The 10,000-nt window shown below is 49.3% G+C and overlaps 1 protein-coding gene across 4 annotated transcripts in view; it reads left to right on the top strand.

Annotated features, from left to right (window-relative positions):
- Positions 1 to 10,000, top strand: part of DDO (D-aspartate oxidase) — a 90,117-nt gene that overhangs the window by 2,538 nt on the left and 77,579 nt on the right. For 2 of the 4 annotated variants that reach the window (XM_085856079.1, XM_085856081.1), the window contains one exon: positions 3,041 to 3,106. The exons of the other annotated variants lie outside the window; for them this stretch is intronic. The gene's annotated coding sequence lies outside the window, so the exon portion shown is untranslated. The remainder of the gene's footprint in view (positions 1 to 3,040; positions 3,107 to 10,000) is intronic. 4 annotated transcript variants of the gene reach the window in all.

The following is a 10,000-nucleotide window of genomic DNA, read 5'->3' as shown; positions in this document are numbered from 1 at the left end:
GCGTTTCATCAAAACCATCCGTTGAGCCACCTGGAAGTAGGGGAAAAAAACAAATAAAAGTTCATGAACCTATTGCCGGAAGGACACCGTTATGTCTTCAACAGCTTTTCTCGACTTCATCATTTACGAACTAAAAAGTAGGTCAAGGAGGATACTCAACAAATATCAAATGCACAACTTCAATGCAGGTCCACTATTGTGATGCAAGAACATCTTGGAAGGCCAAATGGTCTTTGAGATTCCGCATTGGCAAAATTGAGCGATGACAAAAAATGCGTTCTTTGTTTCAGACCGTCATTTGACCTTGACATTTAACCCGGAGGGGTATGACGCCGATTAAATGTAAATGCGGTTTTCTCTAGGCTATCTAGAGTGGGAAATTTCATTCTAATCGGCCAAACCTTAGTCGACTTCTGTTGAAATGTTAATAATTAGGTCATGACCTACATTCGGTCAAGGTCAAAATAATTTTTTAATGTCAACCCCACATACATTTTATTCCCATTATTGATACAAAATTTCATTCCGAAAGTCCCACCCGGATCCGAGATACAGCTGAGACATTGGCAGAACATGCCTGGTGTTGGCTTAATGGTTAGGGTGGTGGGCTTGGAATCTGAGGGTCCTGAGTTGAAATCCCACTCAGCTGTTGAACTAATACCAGGTGGGGTTGATTCTGCCTGTCATCCTTCCGAGGTCGGCAAAATGAGTACCAGCTTGCTGGTATCCTGTGTTGGAGTGGCGACCTGCCAGGATTGTGCCCAAGTACGAATGCCATCGTGGAAAAAAGTTACACCTCTACATCTCCCAAACTGCTCCATGGAAAATATTGAAACATAGCTTATTGTCAGATACTCCCCTTGGGGAATAAGATATGTTAACGATGATGTCATTGGAACCTTAATTATGACGTCATAATTCGAAAGGAAACGCTTGATCTGATCAGTATGAAAAAATATTTCCTCTGCAACTGTTAGTCCGATGAACACAAAATTTTCAGAATATGAGTGTCTCCTCCTGTAGAATTTTTAAAATGATAATTATGACGTCATAGATCATGTGGTGTAGGTGCCATCTTGAAAAACTCTAAAAAAGTTGCACCTCCATAATTTCCAAAACCGCCCCATGGAAAAAATGGAAACATGGCTTATTGTCAAGTACTCCCCTTGGAAATAAGATATGTGAATGATGATGTCATCAGTACCTTAATTATGACGTCATTCGACAAGTACAACGCTTGATTCGATCAGTATGAAATTTATTTCCCTGCAATTCTTGGTCCAATTGACACAACATTTTCACCGTAGGAGCAGCACCTCCTGAAGAATATGTGAATGATAATTATGATGCCATAGGTCACGTGGTACAGGCGCCTGCCTTCATGGAAAAACCTCACCTCCTCTATATCTCTGAAACCATCCCTGGAAAAAACTTGAGACTTGGCTCATTGTCAACTACTCCCCATGGGGAATAAGATGTGTTAATGACTATGTCATTCATGCCTACATTATCACATCATAATTCGATAAGTCCAACACTTATTCGATCATTGTGAATTTTTCTTCTCAGCAATTATTGGTCTGATTGATGCACACTAAATTTTCCCCATAGGAGCACCTCCTCCAGTAGAGTATTTTTTTAACGATAACCATGATGTCATAGGTCATGTGGTACAGGCGCCATCTTGGAAAAACCGAAAAATGTTGTATCTCAATATCTCCAAAACCGTTGACTGCACAGAATAAGTATTCTATGAATACTATCGAGTTTGCAATGCAGTTGAACAAAAGAACAAAGACCAGATCTATTGTGGATGACTTCATCCCAGTAACATGAAATTACACTATCGTTTGAAATGTGGTATTTGAGCATACATTGGGCCATGATGTGATGAGGCTGTAGTGTGTTACTGCTTCTGTATACAGAAAGTCCTTTGAGTATAATGTGCAACTCTTACAATATTGTTGCATGGACAGCAACCATAGATCACCCCAACCACAATTCAAGGTGTTACTCTCACTTACTGGAGTCTAATGCTTTAAGTTTGAACTGAACAATCTCTAGGTTTGCATGAATTGAGCCCAAGGTGTTAACTTGTATTGTTTTCCGTGCTTGTTCTAACACGCCTGTTTCCAAACACAGGATGATTAATGGAATCCACTAGACAAACATAACCCAACAATATGTCCTTGATAAATGTTCTAAGAACGATGCAAAACATGTACGTATCCACAGAAGTGCAAACTTCTTGTGAGTACGTCAACACTGTTGTTGCTAACATAGACCAACACTTCTCAGATTGCTCAGTTTTGTCTTTTTTGCAATCTTTGACCCATATTGCTGTGCCGCCTCCTTCCATGCCTGGGAATATTTTGTGTTTTTTGTACAACAGATAAAATCATTATTTTATTTCAAATTAATTATTAAGGTCAAATTAAGGTCCAAAAGCGATGAGGAGAAAAGAGGTGAACTTAGTTATATAGTTGAACATTGTGCAACACAAATTTCCTTTTTGGCACTTTCAAAAATCTTTCGTTTATCAGTATTTGAACAAAATATAATGGCATTTTACATAATCTTGACCAATCAAATTTGCTGCTTGTAGATCCCACCCACATCCTTTTTTCTCAAGACTGCACTGGGTCACTTGTTCTCTGAACTCTCTAGTTCAAGGGTCATCAAGGGCGTAGCCAGAGGTCTAAAAGCGATGAGGCGAAAAGAGGTGAACTTGGTTGATGTGACGGTGTGCGTAGCGGGGGGGGGGGGGGGTATTGTCCTATTTAGGTATTGTGATAGGAGTGGAGATAAGAGTATTCAGAGCACTGCCGGGTAGCTTTGATAGTTTACTCCCCAGGGAGCTCAGATGGCCAGAGGGCTTAGGTCAGATCATATTTCAGGAAATGAACGACGAGGCAACTGCCTCGTCTGCCTCAGCCTGTCTATGCCCTTAGTCATCAACTTTTTTTCATAGTGCAAGCAACTTTTGATTTCTCACTTCTCAGATTGCTCAGTTTTGTGTTTTTTGCAATCTTTGATCCAGGTTGCTGTGCCGCTTCCTTCCATGCCTGGGAACAAAGAATATGACAAACAGCAGATTGAAGTCTTGGTGAGTCATTTCTACCAGCAAGATGAGCCTGAAGTCAGAGAAACCAGGATAGAGAAGTTGAAAGCACAGTGTCAGGGGATGAATGCAGTAATTACATAAGAGATACCATGAAGCCCAATATGCCTGAAGATATGAATTCTGGAACAGCAGTGATGACTGCAAGTGAATGTTTGCTGACTCCCCTTCTGAGAAATATCACATGGGGCACTTTTCCCTGACCTTCCATATATTGCCAAGATAATTACATCAATTAGATTTTAAGATAGATAATGCCATTTTACTCTGACTAGTAGAGTACTTGCCCTCTGGGCAATCTTGTTCCAAGCATGCAACATGTTCTTCTGACGCATACCTTTATTTGGGTGGTGGATGGGTAACTGAGAGCTCTGTAGAGGTAAAAAAAAAAGAAATCAACCCAGGTTACGTCCTTGAAGTAAAAACATACAGTGCCTATTGAATGTCTACACCCCCTTTCAAAAATTTTCACCTTTTGTTGCCTTATTGCCTGGAACTAAATTGCATTGAATCATAATTTTTCCCACCTATATTTACACATCGTAACCCACAAATTCCAAGTGAAACAAGTTCTAAAAATTTCAGAAAATTAATGAAAAATACAAATCTAGCAGACCTTGGTTGGATCGAAAGACCCTCATATATATATATATATATATATATGTGTGTATATATATATATATATATATATATATATATATATATATATATATATATATATATATATATATATATATATATATATATATATATATATATATATATATATATATATATATATATATATATATATATATATATATATATATATATATATATATATATATACACATATATATATATATATATATATATGTGTGTATATATATATATATATATATATATATATTGTTGCGGTCTTCGCGCCCGCCGGCGTGCGATGGCCACGTAACTCGAATCGCGGCGCGTCGCCCACCGGACGGACAATCCAGTCGTGACCCTCTCGGACTAACGCCGGGAACCAGTCACGGTGGACCTTTCGGTCTCACCGCGTCGAGCCAATCAGCCCCCGCGTGGGATAGGGTTGCTCGCCAAATTCGAACTACCTAAGTACCCACGCGGAGGGTAGACCGGGCGTCGCACCTCGCCGCAGGTCGACTTCGGACACGGGCCACTAGCGACCCGTTCCGACTATCAGAATAACCGAGCGGTGTTATCGTCGACCTCGACGGTTCGATTAATTATCGGGCGTATTCAGCCCACTACCAGCCCTTTACGTGAAGCAAGATGGGGATTCAATGGAGGAAAAAGACGAGCGAAGCGGGAGAACAGTTCAACAATAAAGCACGTTTATTCTCGGCACAGCGGGAAGCACACAAATACAATTCCACCAAATGCACACAAAAAGAAAACACAATTCCATTTACACAAAAAAGCAAACACAAAAGTGAAAACACAGTGCAGAGCTAATTCCGACTACCGAGCACACGGCAACACTTATACAATTCTACTTCACAGACGGCGCCGACAACACATACCCAAAACCAAGGAAAAGAAAATACCCTCAAGAATGAGGTAGGCCTGGGGCCGAGAGACCAGGTCGGGCCTACCCGTCTGGTGATGGAGACGCGGAGCGGCGATGGCCCCGCAACCCGCGGGCCTCGTGGACAGTGCCTGGCAGGGGGGTGGGAACGGGCCCCCTTGGTCGCACTATCTCAGCGCGGGGGGAACAGGAGGGGGTTGCTGATGCTCGGGGTATAGAGGATCTTTATTATCTGCGACGGCGTCTCCACCTCGGCCAGGGTCGCGCTGCCGGCCTCCCTCGGGCGCGCAGCTCCTTGCACGACGCGAGCACCCGCCGTCCGACTCGCCGCCTCTCCACAGCAGCTCGTCCCCTCCGTTCCCGACTCTCCTTCGCCTCGTTCCGACCTTTACGACTCCCTTCTTCCTCGTTCCGACTTCTTACTACTCCTTTGACTGACGAACACCGTCCCTTTTATCCCCCCGTAACCCTTCGCCTTTGACCCCCTCCCTTTGACCTTTCAACTCGCTCCCCATTGGCCCGAGAAAAAGTGGGCGTGAAGGCTTTTGATCCACAAATTTGCATATATCGATCGCCCTGGGGCGGGGCCAGTCGCCCCCTCGCTCACCGATTGGACGGCAAAAAGTGGGCGTGTGTCGTTTTGGATCCGTTTTTGAAGCAGAAAATCCGTGATTTTGTACACGCTGTTCAACGTGCGCCCTACACGAGTCCAGCATCGGTGCCCATGAGTGGCGCGAGATGACGGTGATGCGATGGTGGCGAGTTGCGACGGTAAAGGTCATGGCGGTTGTGGTGAAGCGGCGTTGTGGTTGGTGGTTGTTGTTGTGGTTGTGATGGTGGCGATTGGTCCAAAATAAAGATAGTAAAAGAAAAACGGCTATCCTGAAGAGTCGCAGCACGTATAAATGACATGTATTCCCACTAGACAACGGGTTTGGGCCTAACTACACATGCACTTACCGAGATACCTCACCTAAGGGACCTGAATGGTGGTTTGCGAATCTGGTAACCCAAACACTACCCCTTCCTTTTTACAGACTCGTCCCGAGTCGTCAAATTTTCGTGTGCCATCATGTGTAGTTTTCCCCTAGTACATTTTACCTACGGATCCCTGAGTGCGACATTCATGGTATTCGTGTCCCCAAAATAAATAACCTAAGGAGCTGCGTAACTATCTAAACAAACTCACTCACACGGACGACTTAAATAAAATTGCCGGCGCTAAGACATACATGCCGGGGCGCACTCATATTTACAGTACATCTTAACCTTAACTTACAAATTTTACACTAAACCATGGCCCAGGATCACTGAACTCTGCAAAAGAAAAGCAGTTAGCAGGGAGCCAGGCTGCCCACATGCAGTCTCTGGCTCAAAACAATGCAGGTGACAGGGAACGTGGCTGGCTGCTCACATGCAGTCCAAGGCCTTCCCTTTTTGAACTGAACTCCGTGAACAACAACGGTGCTTGGGCTGCACAAACGCAGTCTCCGTGCCAGCTCAAGTGGCACACGCAATGAGCACAACGAATGAATGGATGAATGGATGGACGCAAAACACGGTGCACGGGCTGCCACTGCAGGCCCGTGTTGTAGCTACCAACAGGGCAGTTCTCGCAGCTTGCAAACTGTTGCCTTGCGGATCCTGGCGCACATGGAAATGAACAGGGGGGCAAAGCAAATTGAACGGGAGCTGGTGAACAGGGGCAGTGGGCATGGCATGGCAAAGGCAGCAGGCAAACGCAGCCCGCAGAAGAAGGCCGCTGCAGCCGCTGCAGGCAACACAGCCGGCAGATGAACTGGCCGGCACAGGCCTCGAAGAAAACAGCCAGCAGATGAACTGGCCGGCACAGGCCCTGCAGCAAAGCAACAGCTGCCGATGAAGTTGGCCGGCCTCCGCCTTGAAGCAAAACACGGCCAGCCGATGAAGTTGGCCAGCCTTGCCGTCAGTGGAAGTTGGTGGAGGGAGTGCGGTGGTGCTGGCCACTTGGAAGGCGGGCTCGGACCTACCTACCCGTCTCCCTCCCAACCTATCGCCTTTGCCTGTCACTGTTCATACCCACTCCCCTTAATTTGTCAAACCCCAATTTAGCCCCAACTTATTTTTTTGTTGTTTTTATTTTTACTTCCCCACTATAAATCGTCCCTAACCCCCTTTATCGTCCTTGTTCGGCTAACCTATCCTGTCACCTAGCCTACTCCCAACCCCTACGTTCCCTTCCCGGAGGGGAATAAGGGAGAGCTGGCGTCCTGTGTCGAGGCCCAACGAAGCCTCAGAATGGCCTCCCCAGAGTTCGGCGATCTTAACACCAAGTGGGTCCAGCGGCCCACACAGCGAGAGGGATGGATGGTGCGGAGGGTACATCTCCTAATCTACCCTATCCATTTAACTGTTAAACTACCCCGGGGCTTTCAACAAGCGCCTCTCGCTAAACTATTGGTTCTAACAACCCAGATTCCCGTCGCCTGTGTTGGTGTCCTTACAATTTCGGGCCTCGCCCCCAATTTTCTCTCCGTGCCCTCACACGGTCTCCTGGCTGGGACACGTGGCTCCCTTTGGCAGGCACGACCCTCTGCCGAATCTCCCGCTATGGCACCCCCGGGCACTACACTGCCTCCGAGCCTACCAGCTCCCTAACACCGGGGAGTGCCCCCCATGGCACCTCCCCCCTGAAACGCACACGTGGCAGGCCGGCCTCCCGGGCCCCTTTCCGAGGGTCACCCGTGCCCACTGCACTGCCCACGCGGCTAATGGCGCCCGGGCCCCCGCACCAAGCAGGCGCACCGTGCCCACTACGCTATCCCGGCCCCCATGGGCCCTTGGCCTACTGCCGCGGCCGACTAGCCTGGTGCCGGGGTACCCACTCAGCGATACTCACCTTCGCAGCCACGCTCCCAAGCCCGTCAGCAGGGCTCCTGCACCCTCCAAATGGGTCTCGAGCCTACATTCCCACCAACAGCAAAACGACCTCCGTTTTGTAAATTTGACTAACCCCTAACTCACTTTACTCTGACCCCGGGGTCGCTTGGGCGGAGTCACTCCTCCCCAATCACTCATCGCACCATGCATTCCCCATTCAGCTCCACTCACACAGACCCGCTGGCCTCACTCACTCACCATGTACTCACCTCACAACTCACCAACTCTTCAACACACATACCACTGAACTCTGCCATCCTTCTATCTACATCCCCTAACTAACTCGTGCTCCCACGTCGTCCCTTAAACTATAGCACGTTCCATTTAACCTACGCAGCTAGCTAAACTACGTCCCACTACACATTCACTGTTTGTCACTGTCTCCAAATAAATCATTTTATTTCCCAACCTAAATCTGGCTAAAATCCCTCTAACTAATCCATTCCACGGACTCCATGAGGACTTACCCCTGCCCCATGAAGTCGGTCTAACTAAGCTAACCCTTCCCCTAACTAGTTTCCATCCTGTGCCCTGGTAAGGGGTCTTCCACCCCTTGCCCAGAATCCTGTACACCGAAAGTGAGGCTTGCTTTTTTTTCCATGCGCAGCACCTGCGCGGCAACTCAGAGCTCGCGCACTTTGCACCTGGCCGTGACGTCATGCAGCTGCACGTGTTCCTCGTCCCTCCTTGGACGGTACCATCGGCCGGGATACCCCTCCTGCCGGATTCCAACCACACGTGCAGCCATGGCGTCACCGTGCGCATAAAAAAAAAACACAAGCCACACGTCTCGAGGGGTTCCCCACGCGAACACATGTGCTTTGCCCGTTGGAGCTTCACACACACGATCGCGTGGAGAACCCGTCCGGTCCAAATCCGTTTACCTGCCTAAACTTTGTCCGTCCGCGGATCGGCAAATCCACCGCGTGCGTTTCCGGACCGGGACTTCACTCGCAAGCGACCCCGTGGCGGCCTCGTGCGTTGCACAGCCCGACCCGCGTGCTCACTGCTGGGTGACCCCGGCACGGTCCTCAAAACAACTACAGCCGCCACTCGGCTTTCTTTCCTCTGTCGCCTTCGTCGTCGCCATTCCACACACGCATACCTGCGTGTTCACGTACGCACACAGTCCACACCATCACATTCACACGGAGACGCGGCTGGCTCCCGCCGCATGCCAACCGACATCTCCCTGTCATACCGCTCTCTCACACACACGGTCTCCCTGGCACACAGCGACCTTGCACACGGCCGTTCACTCACGCGTGCCTCACTACTCACACAAACCATACTACTCACACGTGGTGCTCCATTCACTCGCGCGGGCACTCACCCGCGGTGCCCGCCCACACACGCGAGGCACTCAGCGCTGTGCCTCATCCACACACCGTGCCTCACTCATACACGCGGGGCACTCACCCGCGGTGCCTCACTCATACACACGGCGACACTCACACACGCGGTCTCTTCCACACAACGTCCCTCACTCATACACGCGGGGGCACTCAGCCGCGGTGCCTCATCCACACTCCGTGCCTCATCCACACACGGCGTGCTGGGAAACACGTACTCCGGCACCATCGCCACCACACCACTCACACGTGGTGCCTCACTCATACTGGCCGTTTCACTCACACACACGGCCTCACTCACTACGGTGCCCCATCCACACCCGGCGTGCTGGGAAGCACGCACTCTGGCACCATCGCCACCACACCACTCACACACGGGGTCGCTTCCACACACGGGGACGCACTCACGCCTTGCACCACACACACAGGGACAACCACACTGGGATTTGTGTCCCCACAAGGGTCTCCGGGGCCTCTATACCCCCAAGCTCTCCGTGCACCCGTCCACAGCACTCGTCCCCTCAACCTCGCAAAACACGACCGAACTCACCTGGTCGTGACTACGCCTCAAGGGGCATACTCCCTCCCTCGTTCCTGGAGGAGGCCATCCCGCTGCTCGCACCGGGTCCCTACACGCTCCGCGAGCTCACCCCATTATCCTCCACTACCTCCGTGTGTGTGTGTGTGCGTCACTTACCCCATCTTCATCGTGTAGTCTTCCCTCTATTTTTTGTCTCCCGTGTCTCTGCCAACTCTTCACCCTTTACCTCCCTTGTCTCAACTATTATTTCCGTTGTCGTCACCTCGTGTCGTCTCACACGTTTTGGTCTCCCCATTTAATTTTTCCCTTTCGGTCATCGTCACGACCCTCGCCCAACACGTTCCACGAATTATTTTTTCACCCGCCTCCACCGCGGGCCTGTCAGCCGTTGCACCCCCATCCAGCTCGTTTGCTCCTACACGTGGAGTCGCCATTCCCAGCTCCCTGGTCACGGCCTTCATGCCCGCCTGCAGGCATCGGCCCATGTTCTGCGTCTCACCCCGTAGTTCTTTCATTTCTTTTCTCATTTGCTGTGTATTCGCATC

Source organism: Eptatretus burgeri, chromosome 15 (assembly GCF_056783735.1).
Source record: "Eptatretus burgeri isolate ZD-2024b chromosome 15, Ebu_testis_v1, whole genome shotgun sequence".
Lineage (NCBI taxonomy): Eukaryota > Metazoa > Chordata > Myxini > Myxiniformes > Myxinidae > Eptatretus > Eptatretus burgeri.
This window is presented reverse-complemented; position numbering and strand designations above follow the sequence as displayed.